The 17,667-nt window shown below is 43.6% G+C and overlaps 1 protein-coding gene across 6 annotated transcripts in view; it reads left to right on the top strand.

Annotated features, from left to right (window-relative positions):
* Positions 1 to 17,667, top strand: part of SCAF8 (SR-related CTD associated factor 8) — a 209,984-nt gene that overhangs the window by 168,353 nt on the left and 23,964 nt on the right. For all 6 annotated transcript variants that reach the window (XR_011485657.1, XR_002311347.2, XR_011485656.1 and 3 more), the window contains exon 21: positions 16,867 to 16,948. The gene's annotated coding sequence lies outside the window, so the exon portion shown is untranslated. The remainder of the gene's footprint in view (positions 1 to 16,866; positions 16,949 to 17,667) is intronic.

The following is a 17,667-nucleotide window of genomic DNA, read 5'->3' as shown; positions in this document are numbered from 1 at the left end:
TACATTCCCTGGACTGGTCTGAAAGTAATTCTTATTTCGAATTTAAGTTTTTTGAGTTCAAATTAAGCTTTATTTCCTTATTTTCTAAATTAAGGGGAGTTGGCTTCCCTGATCGGAGAAGGAAATGGCAACCCACTCCAGTACTCTTGCCTGGAAAATCCCATGGATGGAGGAGCCTGGTGGGCTGCGGTCCACGGGGTCACTAAGAGTCAGACACGATTGAGCACCTTCACTTTCACTTTTCACTTTTGTGCACTGGAGAAGGAAATGGCAACCCACTCCAGTGTTCTTGCCTGGAGAATCCCAGGGACGGGGGAGCCTGGTGGGCTGCCGTCTCTGGGGTCACACAGGGTCGGACACGACTGCAGCGACTCAGCAGCAGCAGCAGCTTCCCGATGGCTCAGACAGTAAAGAATCTGCCTGCCAATACCGGAGACCAGGGGTCCATTTGTGGGTCAGGAAGATCCCCTGGAGAAGGGCAGGCCAACCCACCCCAGTGTTCTTGCCTGGAGAGTCCCCATGGACAGAGGAGCCTGGCAGGCTCCAGTTCATAGGGTTGCAAAGAGTAGGACACGACTGAGCAATTAACACACAGAGAATAGATTGGTCATCCGACTCTATGCTGGCAATAAGTGCGTTCAACCTCAAGTTGAACTAAGAACCCAAATTAAAGTACACGTGTTTGGTGGTAGGCAGAAAATATCCTAGATCAAAATTTTGTCAGAAAAAATGGTTCAGATGAGCCTGTTTGCAGGGCAAGAATGGAGACTCAGACATAGAGAATGAATATGTGGACACTGGGGGGGAAAGGGAGGGTGGGAAGAATTGGGAGCATAGCATTGACATATGTACATTATCACCACGTGTAAAATAGACAGCTAGTGGGAAGCTGCTGTCTAGGGCATGGACCTCAGCTCAGTGCTCTGGGAGGACCTAGGGGGCGGGATGGGGGTGGAGGTGGAAGGGAGGCCCAAGAGGAAGCGGATACACGTGTATGCATAGAGCTGACTCACTTTGTTGTCCAGCAGAAACACAACACTGTACAGCAGTTAGAGTACAATAGATAAAAAAATAACTTTGTCAGGCAAAGGAAAGTAGTCCTAAAATGTGTTTAATAAACAGGGAGCTGGTTTCCAATGGGTTTTCATCTATAGACCAATAACATACATTATGAACAGTCTCACCTAGAGCAGGAAAAATCAGAAAGACATTAGGGATTAATCCATGGAAAAGAGATAAGACTGAGTATTCAGCCTAGTCTATGAATCATTCAATCCCTTTGCCCTGAGACGCTTGGGTTCCCAAGTCAATTCTTTTATTTTTAGAATCAAGATTGCGATAAATGCAGTATTCGTTTCTTTTGTACAGTACATTTTGCATGCATTGTTCCTTCTATCTGGTTTCCTCAGATGGCTTAGTAACTCTACCTGATGCCAAAGAAAGCCTTTGAGTGCTCCTTCAGTCCTGGTTGGTCGAGGTGGTGGGTCCACAAATAGAAAATGGCATTTTTTCCATTTTGTCTTTTGTGAAAGAAATAGAACATGAAAGGCTTTTCACTCCAGTCTCTTAAAAGGCCCTACCATTTCCCCCTAACTTTTATCGTCGTTTAGATAATAAGGGGGTGGGATGGGGTGGTTAATGGTATTGTTTCAGAAATATTCTGACAAATCCTCTGACAAAGTAAATAACTTTTCTTCCAATGGTTTAATTACATCTTCCAAAGAGGAGCAAGACATTTGGAGTCCATTTATTTTTATGTAATAGATGTAGGAAAGGGGGAAAAGGTGACAAACTCCTTTTACTTTTTCCTTTGAGCACATTAATGGAAAAAGAGCATAGGACTTGAGTCAAGTAGGTCACCAGTTATTAATTTAATTCTGTGCCCTTGGGCATGCAATTCCCTTCTGAGCCTGTCCCCTTGTCTCCAGATGGGAGGGTGTGGGGTATACATGGGAGAGGCTGATACAATGAGAGGCCTCATGGATGGTCAGACAAGCCTGATTTACGAGTTTTCATTATAATCGGTCCCCTTAGTTATCCCTTCTCCTTACTAGTTTTTCTTTGCCCTAATTTCAGGCCATTACTCTTACTATGGCTACTTCCTACTTTGCTTTCTTTTATTTACTTTGGCAGATCAGCTATTGTGTTTTTCACTATTTATTATGTAGCCAAGCTTCATTTGATTTTATCATCATCTAAAAAATTGTAGTATAGATAGTTGATTTGCAATACTATATGAGTTTGAGGTACAAAACATAGTGAGTCACAATTTTTAAAGGTTATATTTCATTTATAGTTACTGTAAAATATTGACTGTATTCCCTATGCTGTATAATACATCCTTGTTGCTTATGTATTTTATACATAGTAGTTTGTACCTCCTAATCCCCTGTCCTTATCTGTCCCCTCCCCTTCTCTCTCTCTACTAGTAACCACTGGCTTGTTCTTTATAAATGAGTCTATTTTGTTATATTCATTAGCTTGTTTTACTTTTCAGATTCTGCATATAGGGATATTATTTCTTATTTGTCTGTCTCTGTCTGACTTACTTTACTTGGTACAATGCCCTCCAAATCCATCCATATTATTGCAAATGGCAAAGTGTCATCCTTTTCTGTGACTGAGTCATATCCCATTGTGTGTGTGTGGGATCTTCTTTATTGAGTCATCTGTTGATGGACACTTAGGTTGCTTCTGTATCTTGGCCACTGTAAATAATGCTGCTATGAACATTGAGGGGTACGTATATCTTTTAAGTTAATGTCTTAGTGACACCAAGCTTTAATTATGAAATTTTTGTCTCCAAAACTGTCTTTAAACATTTCACAATAACCTTCCTATCACCTTCCTGTTTTAAGGGATGAATTCTTGGGACTTCCCTAGCTGTCCAGTAATTAGGACTCCATGCTTCCACGGCAGGGGTCTGGGTTCAGTCCCTGGTATGGGAACAAAGATTCTGCAAGCCACGTAGAGCAGTCCCAGACCACCACCTGCCCCCCCACACACACCTGCAAAAGGATATATTCTCCACATTTATTCTGCAGTTTTCTAATCTTAACATTCTGTGGGTTTGCATTTGGTACTGAGAACCTAGGATTTGGTCTCTGGGTAGGGTGTCCCTGGTGGCTTAGATGGTAAAGCGTCTGCCTGCAATGTGGGAGACCTGGGTTTGATCCCTGGGTCAGGAAGATCCCCTGGAGAAGGAAATGGCAACCCACTCCAGTATTCTTGCCTGGAGAATCCCATGGATGGAAGAGCCTGGTGGGCTACAGTTCATGGGGTAGCAGAGTCAGACGCGACTGAGCGACTTCACTATCCTTTCCTTTGGGAACTTGGCTAACTAATGACTTAAGGACATTTCTCACCCCCTCCTTTTCCTGGGAGCGCTGGGTACCTCTGACTTCATCCTGGCTTATCGGGACTTCTGCCTCCAGCAACAAACACTCATTAGATTCCAAAGCTCCTTTTTTTTTTTTTTCTAGCTCCAGATGAAGGTCTCTTTTCAAAGGATGTTAACACCTGATTTGTTGTAAGACATTCTGGAAAGCAGTCTTATCCTACACTGCTCTTACACTCTAGTGTTTGAGGGTTGGTGGCCTGATTCTTCTTTTGAGGCCGTGTCTCATTGATGTAATTCTAAAACAATTTTAAACCCACAGATTAAGAACATGTGTTTCTTCATGTCACATGTTAAGAGAGACTTTAATTCATTCTGAAATCTATATTGAAGAGTGTCTTAAAGCAAAATTGCAACTTTACAGCTATATTAACTACAAATTACATGCAGTCTGAGTATAGTTATCCAGAGAGTCAAAGCCAGCTAGAATTCTTCTTTGACAAAGGCCTCAAGCTTTTCACTGTTGTACAGGAGGGTAGGTGGAGTGGGCCATGTGATAAGGTGGAAAGATATGTTTTCCTTCTCTGGTCTCAGTCTCAGAATATCTGGAATGTTCTTCAAAGGTGGATCTGTCAGCATGACCTTTGCTAGCTCCTTCTTGAATCCCTTTATATTTTATCTACTGTCTCTCGAGACATAAGTTTCATATTTTTATTATCTACAGTAGCACAGTACTTCCTCTTTTTGTCCTAAAATTACATCTTTCAAGCTTTAAGGAGTGCCCTCTGCCTTTAGGATTGGGAAGCGATGATTCCATCCGCATTTGCTCCCTTCAGTTCCACCCGATCCTGGAGGCTTTGATGGTATCTGCTGAGCCTTTGTTGTCAAGACAGAGAAAGCTAATTTGGGTTCAGAAAGCAGTTTCAAAGGAGCCTACCTCCAGGAGCCAAATAGTTTTTGAGCCAGGGGGCAGGGGTCCTCACTGTTGAAATGCAGGAGCCCATTGTGGTGAGCGTCGACAAAGGGTTAAGCATCACAGTCTTCGTAGAAGCAGAAAACAGGGCCGATCCAAAACATATAACATATACTCCAAAATAAGCCAGGCTCGCCCCTCTTAATGGGATCACTGCAGACATGCCAAATGCTACAGCTAGTCAATTGTATACATATGGTAAAACTTTTCATACCATTCAGCGTTTGCCGCAATATGATTTTAATTACGTACAGATTGGGTAGCTGGAAGAAAGCATTGGAACTGAATAAAGTTAAACATAAGCTCTTTTATAAATGGCCTCGGTTTAGGTTAGAACGTATGCAAATGACCGCCGGGGACAGTAGGAGGAGTGTGTGGTCTGGGACAGTCTCTGGGGACGGTACAGGACTTGTCTTCAAGCTGGGGACCCAGCTCATCTGCAAGGAGAGAATTTACAGAACAGCGATTATACTCCGTTTGAAGTCGGGACTTAACGCTAATGCTTGCGCCTTTTTGCTCACATTCTTCCTGCCCCGAGACAGGGTTTGTCTCTGCACAACGAAATTGCTGTCTGGGCAAACATCACCTTCAACTTGAAAGACTCTGGGGTTGGATACGACAGAGATCAGTAGTTTTGAAACTTTTTTTCCCTTCTTTGCTAATGGTACTTTTGTGGACTGTGTTGTTTCTCTGAAGTCAATTTGACATAGTAAATTCAAAAGCAGTGCTGTTTACCTCATTCAAGAAAAGAATCAAGAGGCAAATTTTGCTTGAGCCAGGCCTTGGCTGTGCAGAGGAGAAAACCGCCAGCTTTGGAATGTGCTTTCCTCAAACTGAACAGCCTAGATTTGGTTTTCCTCAGAACTTACCAGAAAAGCTTGGACTTAACTGAATATCTTCTGGGTAAGCCACTCTGAATTCCAGCTTCTCTTTGGTGAAATGAAGATACACCCTGTGCCGCCCACCACCCCACCCTGCAAAAGCCAACTTACTGAGGCTTCAGGACCCAAAACCTGGCCCGTCACAGACCCTGCCCGCAGGGCTGCTGACATCCCCGAGGAGAGAAGATGGAGTTAGTGTAATAAGGGCTAAAAATGACACCTGACTCTTTGGGAGCCTCTTGGATCATATCAGACCATTCTAAGAACGGGCAAGCCTATATTCCGTGTCTTTGCCGGTGAGATGGGAGTACCAGGAATTGAACCTGTTGCAAGACAGGGGGTCCCCTTCCAGGGCCCAATAGTGGACGTTTGTCTAAACACTTGGAAATGGATTGTCTGAGGAGACACGTGTGCTGAGAGAGCAAGAGGCTTTATCGGAAGGGGCGCCCGGGCGGAGAGAAGCAGCGTAAGGGAACCCAGGAGAACTGCTCGGCCACGTGGCTTGCAGTCTGGGGTTTTATGGTAATGGGGTTAGTTTTCAGGGTGTCTCTAGCCAGTCATCTTGCTTGATCCATATTTAGTCTTCGGGTCCTTCCTGGTGGTGCAGACCTCTCTCCGCCAAGATGGATTCCAGCGCAAAGGATGCTGGGACGTTGGTAGGACAATACTATGGGCTGGCACCCCTCCCTCCTCTTGGCTCCTCTGGACTTCCAGTTGTGAGACAACTCATACGTGTGTTTATCATCATGCCTGGCCAAGGCAGGCGGTTTTGGTCAGTGGCTCCCTAACAGACCTGTTGCAGGCGCAGGGTGAGGCCTAGATCAGGCATGGAGGTCTTCTCCCCTAATTTCCATGAAGAAGGAGGTGGAATGAAGGGGACCCCAGGTCATGTGGAGAGGGGGATGGACTTTGGGATCCCTGTTATTCGAGAGGAAACCACACTCCCCAGCACTGTTTCTGGCCTCGTGAGCAGCAGTGATTTCCATGTGCTCCCAGCCCCTTGGCTGGTCAGAATGGTGGCCACGGCAGTCGTGGGAAAAGACTGTGTCACGTTTCAGCCCCTTCTCTTTGTATCTGTGAGTGTTTGTATACAGACACTAATCTGTAGACGTACACACTCAAGTTCTAGTTTTCTACTATTTGGGCTTTGGTTCAGTAACTTTTCTTGGGAAAGTCACTGATTTTAGCCTAGAGGGAGTTGTGAGCTAATTAATTAATTAGCTAATTAAAGTTCTTTGGTAATAACTATCTAAAGATTGAAATGTCTCACTCTGGGGAGAAGAGGCAGGGCTACCAGTGAACTAGACTTGACCTCTAGACTGTGAATTTCTTGAGGGCACCTTTCACATCTTCCCTCTTTTGTGGGATAAATGAAGGCCAAGTGAATGACTCTGAAATTAATTAATTTCACTTCGTTGAAATGGATTTTGTTAATGGACCGTTTAATAATGCGTTTAGATATACAGAAACGACATCTGTAGTACAAGTACAGTCATACAGTTAGTTTCTCCACGTTTAGGAAGGAAGATAGGGGAGAGGGGAGAAGGAAGGTCATTTGTACTTAATTTCAAATACTGATTCCTCATTTCTTCTTTGATGTTTACTTCAGTGGCCTTAAAATACTGGCTCCCAAGATAAAGTTTATTGCTTCTTGAAGTCACTTCCATTCTTCGTTACCAAAATCAGAGGAAGCATAAATACTAGGGTTAACTGCAGGGGATCTTTGCTGTGCTTGGCAGCCCAAAGAATCAACCTTGTTCCTTCAATTCCTTTCCCCATGGCTGCCCCACTCCATCCCCTGTTGAGACCACAGCCCTTTGCGGCCTTGGATGAGTTCAACCACAAAGAAACCATCCCCCCACATAATACGAAGTGGACAGGCTCGTAGGAGTGAGACAGGGGCTTGGACAACACAGGGGGTGACCTCTTTAGGTGGGGTCTGGCTCAGGCCCTTCACTCTGGGGCTGATATTCTCTGGTTGACCTTTGCTACTCTGCATTTAGTTCCCAATCCACTTGTGTGCCCAGTGGTAGAGAAGGAGCTAGAAAAGCCACAACTCCTTAAAATGTAGGGGCTGTCATCAACGTAGTAGGAAGGACAGACATTTAAATGATGGTTACAGTTTGTACAATGTAATACTTTGCTAGAGTTGAGGTATAAACCAAGAAGAGATTAAAAAAGAAAAAGCCAACAGTTATGCCTGGGAGTATCAGGGAAGGCTTTAAGGAGGGCATGTTGGGCAGGGTCTTGAAGGATGAATAGGGGTTCACTTGGCAGAGACTCAGGGAGGGCATTCCAAGCTCTGCAGATAAAGTAAAGATATGCATTTCTAAACAGCAAAAAGTCCACGTGGTCAAAATACAGGAAAAATGGGTGAGTGGGAATTCACTGGATATGAGACTGTTGCACCAGATTGGGGTCCAAATGCCATCATAATGGTTGATTGTAATTATTTATATGTCTGTATCTCCTGCCCAAGTGTCTGCACCCTGAGATCAGGGAATAGGTTTTACTGACTTTCTTCAAAAAGTTGGGCATTTTTGTGGTGATATGGCTGTAGATTTACTGACTTTCTTCAGTCTTCCTGAATCTGACAGTGTTTTTAAGAGGGCCCCATGAATTTTCATTGAATAGATATTGGGTGATATTGGAAGTTATTTTAGCCTAGGCTGAGGAGCTGGTCATATATCACAGTAATTTGTTTAGACTTTATCTCTTGGGGAACACAGAGCCATTAAACAAGAATGATCTAAATTTATCTGTGTTTGACAAAGTTATTCTGACTATAATGTGACAGATTCATTGAGAGAGACTGGATGTTGGAAGGCCAGTTATAGAAACTACTGTAATGATCCGGAGGAAATATTAGAAGCTTTGGGAGGGTGGAAACTTGAGAGATATTTATAAGGTAGCATTGACAGCTAACCCCAATTTTTGGTGACCAGTCAAATGGAGGGGGGAAATTGAAGATCTCTATTGACTCAAGAGAAACCAAGTCTGACTTTCAAGTGGATTTATACTCAAACATGAAAAGGAAAATAATATCCTACTACTTGGGCACTAAATGTAATTAACTTATTGATATCAGTTTAGAAGAATGAAATTAAGAGTTGACTAACCAATAAGATTTACATAGACATTGGAGAGAAGGAACTAATTTATATAGCATATGTAATATACATATTGGTTTTGTAGCATACATAATATGCAAATAAACAAGTAAAGAGTATGTTCTGATGTCATAGATATAATCAGGGCTGCCATGTGTGGTCTCACAGGTTGTGCACTATACAAATCAAGGAAGGAGCACCAATAATAGCAATAGGTCACCCTGCAAAGGTACTGTCATGTCCATCTTGGCCTTCAACTCAACAGATTCAGAGACTGTGTTTGTTTCTAGCCACAAAAGAAGAATTTTAGCATGGGAATTTGATAGACTTGCAAGGTTTGATCATGTGATGGAGGCCCTTCCAGAGCCAGGTCATTGGTTAGTTAGATGTGTGTTAAATGAGGGAAGTTTTTCTCCTCTTAAAGGACTTAGGCTATGTTCTTACCTTGCCTTCTGACAGCAGTGGGAAAGTCCAGCTTTTCGCATGTGGTGATGTTTTGAAACCTCCTAGTGTGTGATGTGTCCCACTCCATGGTGCTCAGTGTTTCTGAATCTCGTTCATAATGAATGATGCAAAGTGACACATGGATTCAGCCTTTAGAAGGGATAAGCTCATGGAAGCAGATGAAGAAAGTACAGTCCTTTATATTCTTTCACAACAATCCAATGTTGCTTTAAAATTGGTGTGGATTTTGCTCACATGCTTCAGGGGAGATAGCTTCCAATGGTGACAGACCAGACTGTAGGTTAGGCTTGTCTCTGCTGTGACCTGGCCTGCCATGGCTGGGGGTTTCTAAAGCATCACAGCAGTTCTCAGTGGCCAGGACTCAGTTTGGGGGAAGTGCGAGGCTCTGTAGAACATGTCAGAGAAGAGCATCCTCTTAGGGGTCAGACCGCCTAGGGCTCCCGGAAAGCAGCCCAGACGACTGCATTGTACACAATCTCCAGATGCTCGGGCCCTTGGGACCCAGTTGTCAAACCAAGTTCTGGACCAGGGCCTGGGCAAGCGCAGGTAGGGTGTATAGCGGTGCCTGCTTCCCCGCACTTATTCATCTAGTGGAAACATGTCAGGCTGCCTCCTCCAGGGCCCGGCATTTATTTTAAAGAACGTTAGAAAGGAAGCAGATCGCTTCCCATCTTCCTCCCTCTTTGGGCGTGTTTATTGTGATTGGAAATCATTCTCGGCCACGTGGTTGTGGCTTTCACCCCACTCTTTGTGCTCCTAGGTTAAACAGCCCTCTGTGCAAATAAACAGAAAAGGGTGAGGTATTTTATTCAGCGACAGAAAAAGGAGCAAAGTGAGAGCCTGGAGAAGTGGGAGGGGAGGTCCGCAGGCTCGTGTCCTCTGCAGTGAGCTTTTTCCTCGCTCGCCGAGCCAGGCCGGGAGGCATGGTAGAGGCCCTGGCCGGCGCTGGCAGGGGGCCCAGACCCAGGTGTTCGGCAGGAAACCGGACTGCCGGCCCAAGGTTGTTGTTTGCTAGAACTTACTTGGGGCTTATCTTGACTGTTCCTGTTGGGGAGGAGGAAATTTGGAGCTGCTCTCAACTTGATTAAAACCTGAAAGCAAGAAATAAAGCTGAAGAATTTGTGCAGTTTGGGATCACGTATATTTTAAAATTTTGTTCCAAAGCTCATAAAACCTCCAGCTGTTGGTACAACTGATGAGACTTATTTGCCATCAAAATCACTTTGAACACATTCCTTTTTTATATATATCTTTTAAAACATTTTATTTAATTTTGGTTGCTGCGCGCAGGGTTTCTCTAGTTGCAGCGAACGGGGACTACTCCCTAGCTGCGCTGAGCGGGCTTCTCACTGCAGTACCTTCTTGTGCTGAGCTCGAGCTCTAGGGTGCACGGGCTTCAGTAGCTGCAGCTCTCGGGCTTAGCTGCCCCTTGGCATGTGGAATCTTCCCGGACCAGGGATTGAGCGCATGTCCCCTGCATTGGCAGGCAGATTCTTAACCCCTGGACCACCAGAAGTCCCTGGACACATTCTTAGAAGGAGCCACAGATGACCGGAGACCACTCAGTGACGAACACAGCACGCACTGCACCAGAGCCCCTCAAAACTCGGCCTTTTGTGTCCGAGGGACCGTAGGCTTAAATTTTCATTCTTCTTGTCCTCCTAGACCTGGAAAAGACTGTTTATTGTTAGTTAGTTCCCTATTTCAAGCCAATGCATGCTTCATGAAAATCTCTTGAAAAAGAAAAAGAAAAAGACTTCCACAGATACAGAAAGCCAGCACAAGTCAAGTGGATGGTTTAATGAATTACTGAGGTCAAAAAATAAAACTACTCCTGCCCCCTGCAGTCCTCGTCTCAGGCCCCCTTTTCCCCCAGGAATAACCTCTCTTCTGAACTTCTTCTATGTGACTTCTTTTCTGGGTTTAACTTTTTTCTTTAATTAAATGCTCTTTATTTGTTGCTTTTGGTGCACAAAGCTATGGGAAGCTGCCCAACCCAATAAGTCAGCCCCTTCATCACTCTTAGTTAAGGCAGCCATGGGCCGGGGGGAGGAGCATTCAGTAAGCCATCTTCTCCCCAACCTTCTTTCTGGAACCATTCTCTATAGGCACCTTCATAGTTCCGAGCCCCTTCGTAGCCAAGGCTCTGGGCCACCTGCGTGGCCTGCAAGCCCCGCTTGCCCATCTGACAGAAGAAAATGAGATTCTCGTCTTCCGGTTTTGGCTTCTCAGAGGAGAACAAAGCCTTGAAAGCAGTCGGCTCTATCTGCAGGTTACTTTCCAACTCTGACCACATCCACTGGGGGTGCTCCATGGGCTCCAAAGGCCACATGTTGGCCTAGACAGGATCCCAGGTCTCCCCTGCTGGTACCTCCAGCCATGGTGCGCACTGCAAATGCGGGTTTCAGGAACGTGGCCCTGGCCCGCCCCCTGGGAGCGGGCTGTGTGTTTAACTTTTAAAAATTATTTTATATAAAATCATTATATACAATATTATATATTATTATATAAAATATTTACATTAAAATTATTTTATATACATAGATTTTTATTTTTGACTGCACTGGGTCTTCTTGAAACCCATGTCCATTGAGTTGGTGATGCCGTCCAACCATCTCATCCTCTGTCGTCCTCTTCTCCTCCTGCCCTCAATCTTTCCCAGCATCAGGGTCTTTTCCAATGAGTCAGCTCTTCGCATCAGGTGGTCAAAGTATTGGAGTTTCAGCTTCAACATCAGTCCTTCCAATGAACACCCAGGACTGATCTCCTTTAGGATGGACTGGTTGGATCTCCTTGCAGTCCAAGGGACTCTCAAGAGTCTTCTCCAACACCATAGTTCAAAAGCATCAATTCTTCAGCGCTCAGCTTTCTTTATATTTAAAAATTTTATATTAAGATTATTTTATATACGTAGATTTTTATATTTGGCTGCACTGGGTCTTCTTGCTGCACATGAGCTTTCTCTAGTTGGGGCACGAAGGGGCTACTCTCTAGTTTTGGTGCTTGGGCTTCTCACCGTGGTGGCCTCTCTCATTTTGGAGCCCAAGTTCTACAGTGCAGGTTTCAGTAAGTTGTGGGCACATGGGTTGTGGGATCCCATGGCATGTGGGATATTCCCAAACCAGGGATTGAACCCATGTCCCCTGCATGGGCAGGCAGATTCTTAACCCCTGGACCACCAGGAAAATCCCTGTGTTTAACTTTTAATAGTTTTATCACTCAATTGTGCATCATCTCTAGATTTAAAGATTTGATCTTGCCTGTTTCGGTTCAGTTCAGTTGCTCAGTCATGTCCGACTCTTTGCGACCCCATGGACTGTCACACGCCAGGCTTCGCTGTCCATCACCAACTGCCGGAGCCTGCTCAAACTCATGTCCATTGCGATAGTGATGCCATCCAACCATCTCATCCTCTGTCATCCCCTTCTCCTCCTGGCTTCATCTTTCTCAGTATCAGAGTCTTTTCTAGTGAGTCAGCTCTTTGCATCTGGTGGCCAAAATACTGGAGCTTCAGCTTTAGCATCAGTCCTTTCAATGAGTATTCAGGACTGATCTCCTTTAGGATGGACTGGTTGGATCTCCTTGCAGTCCAAGGGACTCTCAAGAGTCTTCTCCAACACCACAGTTCAAAAGCATCAATTCTTTGGTGCTCAGCTTTCTTTATGGTCCAACTCTCACATCCATATATGACTACTGGAAAAACCATACCTTTGACTAGATGGACCTTTTTTGGTAAAGTAATGTCTCTCCTTTTTAATATGCTGTCTAGGTTGGGCATAGCTTTTCTTCCAAGGAGCAAGCATTTTTTAATTTCATGGCTGCAGTCACCATCTGCAGTGATTTTGAAGCCCCCCAAAATAAAGTCTCTCACTGTCCCATTGTTTCCCCATCTATTTGCCATGAAGTGATGAGACTTGATGCCATGATCTTAGTTTTCTGAATGTTGAGTTTTAAGCCAAGTTTTTCACTCTCTTCTTTCACTTTCATCAAGAGGCTCTTTAGCTCTTTGCTTTCTGCCATAAGGGTGGTGTCATCTGCATATCTGAGGTTATTGATATTTCTCCCGGCAATCTTGATTCCAGCTTGTGCTTCATCCAGCCCAGCATTTCTCGTGATGTACTCTGTATATAAGTTAAATAAGCAGGGTGGCAATATACAGCCTTGACTTACTCCTTTCCCAATTTGGAACCAGTTTGTTGTCCCATGTCCAACAGTTCTAACTGTTGCTTCTTTATGTGCATACAGATTTCTCAGGAGGCAGGTCAGGTAGTCTGGTATTCCCATCTCTTTCAGAATTTTCCAGTTTGTTGTGATCCACGCAGTCAAAGGCTTTGGTATAGTCAATAAGGCAAAACTAGATGTTTTTCTGGAACTCTCTGGCTTTTTCGATGATCCAGTGGATGTTGGCAATTTGAACTCTGGTTCCTTTGCCTTTTCTAAATCCAAAAATTTGATCTTGCCTGTTTAGAAATATTTAAAGTAACTTTTAATTCTTTTAAAAACTACAGATGCTTCCTTTAACTCCTTAAAATTTATCTACTGAATGACCTTTAAGTAGGACTTAAAGTATTTAAGCCAAATTCTACTAGCAACACATTCAATTACCTTGTGTAAGCTATGATTTTGAGAGTTTTTTTTTTTTTTGCAAACACAGTGGTAATACCTAATTTTAATTGAAATGTGGTAAAATCTAAAAACAGACATAATTTAAAATGCTAAGAAGCCAGAAAGTTGCATTTGAATCTATACTAGCAGTTGAAAGGTTGAGGTTATCTGGCTAATATACAAGGGGAGCTTTTCATTCTCTGATACCATTGATCTTGTGATGTGTGCTTATGTACAGGGTTCCAGGTGGTGCGAGTGGTAAAGAACCCACCTGCCAATGCAGGAGACATAAGAAAAGCAGGTTTGATTCCTGGGTCAGGAAGATGCCCTGGAGGACAGCGTGGCAACCCATTCCAATATTTTTGCCTGGAGAATCACATGGACAGAGGAACCTGGAGGGCATCAGTCCAGAGGATCTCAAAGACTCAGACACAACTGAAGCGACTTAGCATGCATGCATGCCCTTATATATATAATCATTATGTCACATAGTCAAAGTGAAAGTGAATGTCGCTCAGTCGCGTCCGACTCTTCGCGACCCCATGGACTGTCCATGGGATTCTCCAGGCCAGGATACTGGAGTGGGTAGCCTTTCCCTTCTCCATGGGATCTTCCCAACTCAGGGATCAAACCCATGTCTCCCATATTGCAGGCGGATTCTTTACCAGTTGAGCCGCCAGGGAAGCCCTGCGTCACATATGATTATCTCTACTCTAGGCAAAGAATAGAAAAACAGCTATGGCTCTGTAAGAAAAGCCCGAAACCAAGATCACGAGCAAGCTTAGAAGTTAAAGCTCAAGAGCTCTGGTGTGACGGGACTGTCTTTCTGTTCTGGTTTTGCCACCATTTAATGCTGGGCATGGCAACAGTTCCTTTGCACCTTATTCTCATAGTCCATCCACACTTTTGTTGTGAAAAATGATTATTTATTAAATTCTCTACCTTATTATTAATCTTGATTCTGGAAAATGTTAGTTAAACCTGAGTCTTTGGTGTGAAAAATAAAAAGGTGTGGAAAAAATGCATACTCCCAGGGTTCATCAAATATAACTTCATTTACTTGTGGGTACTAATATTTTGCATTTTTACCTGAAAATAGTTTACTAGCATTGGTAATAATAACTAAAATGGCAAATACTTGCAGAATAACTTTTAGTTCATGAGATGCTCTTTGTCATGAACTATCTGTGTTTTTATAGAATAAAGAAATCCCACGTAAAGTTATCTCTTCTGCTTTCATCATATGCTAGTGTTCTCTCCTCAGCCGGTAGTGAAGAGGAACTTATTAAAGACATAGGTGTTAAGTGAAAAAACCTAAATTATAAACATCTAGTCATTATTTTTCTATACATTTCTGGAGCTGTTTATTTTGTATAGTAGCCAATTCTTAAAATCATCACATAAGTCTGTACTGTGAAAAATATGAGTTAAATAATGGATAATTAATCTTGACATAATCTCATGGCATTGCTTCTTAAAAAATAAATATGTAATAACCAAGTCACCAGGATGACACTGAGAACTTAACTGCCATCCTGAGCTGTCTTATTGCATAGTCACTTAAACCCACATGAGAGAGGTCTACAATATGAGTCATTCAGATTCCTCTGCAGGAAGATGGTTTTTCTCTTGCCTTGAGTCCGTACTCAGATACCATGTGGCCTTCTGGTAGACTGCCACAAATCCTGTATCTATAAGCATGGTATCTAGGATACATCGGAAGGAAATTGCATTAAAAGGAAAGAAAATTGAGTCACTGTTTTATCCTGATCAGAAAGGTCACAGTAACCCGTCGTCCCAAAGGAGGCACTATTCTTGAGAAGATTACAGTGGGGTGGTGGGCGTTAAGAGACCTCCGAGCAGTTCCCACAGTTCTAGCAATTCAGGCTAGATTTGGGTTCCATCTCCTTGAGGTTCAATCCGCTCTTCTGGCTCCATTGGTGTTACTGGGCCTTTTGTGTCTTCATGGGTGCCATCTTCTTTCCCAGACTATGCAAGAGGGGGACCCCACTCTGTTTTCCTCGCTAGTCCTGGAAAAGTCACACCAGCCCTTCTCAAGCTCTTCCTAGCTCTGAGCATTAGATGTGAGCATCCCATCCTTAAGAGATGTGTCTTTCATGAGGAATCAAAACTGTCCCCAGCTAACTCTGGAACTAAGTGAAAATTAATCTGTGGGCAGGCACTCCCTCTTGTTCACACTTAACCATTCTCTATAGCCTTCTAATAGAGCACTTGTCACTTTGCTCTGTAACTTGAGAGCTTTCACATTTCTTTTCACCATCACCTACAAAAGAAAATGTGTTTTCCATTGCAAACCAGCACACACAGATATATATATATAAATGATTGATACAGAGATATAGACATGTATCCATGTGAGTTGCCTTACCTTGACTGCACGCGCTCTGATATTTTCCATTCTGTGCTATTCTGTTCTACTTTCTTTGTTTATTTTTGTCTGTGCTGGGTCTTCATTGCTGTGTGTGGGCTTTCTCTGGTTGTGACCAGTGGGTGCTACTCTTTGTTGCAGTGTCCCAGCTTCTCACCTCTGCACGTGGGATCTTCCCAGACTAGGGATCTTTGTGACCCTATGGACTGTAGCCCCCCCCCCCCCCACCCTCCCCGGCTCCTCTGTCCATTGAATTCTCCAGGCAAGAATACTGGAGTGAGTTGCTATGCCCTCCTTCAGGGGATTTTCCCAACCCAGGGATCAAACCCGCATCTCTTATGTCTCCTGCATTGGCAGGTGGGTTCTTTAACACTAATGCCACCTGGGAATCCCTTGCCATACCCTAGTGGGACTCATTTCTCCGTAAAGAGTGGGATGAGCTCATTATTAGAATTTTGTGGCAATAATGAAAATGACTTCCACATTTAAAAAGACTATACGTGTAAAATCAATGTGAAATTTAGAGTATTTTGTAACTCAGAGGTCTTTATAAGAACTATTATATTAGAAAGATTATGCCTAAATGAAGTCTGATATAGCAGAAAGAGCACCAGTGGAAGAACTTCTGGTTTGATCCGCAGTTACTGACCACTAGATTGTGAGTGGGACAGCCTCTCTGGATCTTATCTCTTCATCTATGAAAGGAGACCCCTCTCCTGTGATTACAGATATGGGCTTTCAAATCCATTTTACATTCACTGGATCATATTAATCAACAGGGAGATAACATTTCACTTTTCTCAGCTGCAGAGTCTGAAATTAGATACAGTGCCTGCAACCTTTTCTCTCGATAATCGTTGCTTGCCACTCTCAGAAATGCCAAATGGTGCTTAGCTGACCTGATCACCAAAATTAAGTCAGATTATCTGTTATCTTCAGAGATAGAACTTCAAAAATGAGGCTTTTGCATGCATCATCACAGTGATAGTTTGTTCTAAATTGTATGTCACTTGGTCCATGAAATGTAACCTCTTCATTTAATGTGTTGTGAGTTGATCATTCACATATGAGTAATGTAATGAGCCCGTTTTGCTGTTTTCTTCTAGGACAGAATGACTTGGAAGATAATGGAGCTTCAAAGTCTAGCAGAATATGAAATCTTTCCTCTTCTGGTTTAAATTTAAGAAGGTCAGTAGTGAATTTCTTTTGCTACCAGCTGGTACTTGCCCATCTTCCCTATTTCTCAACGAGCAGGCTGTCCTGAAATTAGCAGGGTGGTTAGGAACGCCTTTGCTGCATTGGTATGGAAGTCAAGATTTTTTTCAGATGTCTAGAAGTAAAATGCTTAGTTTGGAGAGGTCAGCAGTGCAGTTCTGTGCCACCAGCTCCCTAATACAGACCTTCTCTTTTGTTTCTTCGCAGTACTAACCTCCCAGGTACCCCTCTGCCCCCCCACCAAGGCTCTGATGCAAACGAAAATCAGATAATAAGTGACTCAGCTTGAAAGGTTAAACTCCTCACCAAAAATGTCAGAAAGGACTCCGTTACCTTTGTTGTTTTCAAATCGAACAGAGTTACCGTCCACAGGGCACCAGGGTGGTGGCACATTAGTTCTTATATAAAGAAAAAAAGGAGCTGGTGTCAGAAGCAGTCTTTTTCTGACTCAATTGCTCTCCATTTGTTGCTCCTGTTTGGCTGATTATGTTAACCTTCGGCTCGGTCTCCACACCCTATCTCGTTTTGCCACCTTCCACCTAAAATTAGATGTATGTTCAACCCTGTCACTGCTCTGAGCGGCCCCCTATCTGATTAAACCCAGCCCCCCTTCCTGGCTTCCAAGGTTCTGTGGCCTGATATCCACCCCCATCCTCATCTCGCGATGCCCCTTCCTCACTCCTAGACCTGTT

The sequence above is a fragment of the Odocoileus virginianus genome, chromosome 34 (genome assembly GCF_023699985.2).
Source record: "Odocoileus virginianus isolate 20LAN1187 ecotype Illinois chromosome 34, Ovbor_1.2, whole genome shotgun sequence".
Classification (NCBI taxonomy): domain Eukaryota; kingdom Metazoa; phylum Chordata; class Mammalia; order Artiodactyla; family Cervidae; genus Odocoileus; species Odocoileus virginianus.
This window is presented reverse-complemented; position numbering and strand designations above follow the sequence as displayed.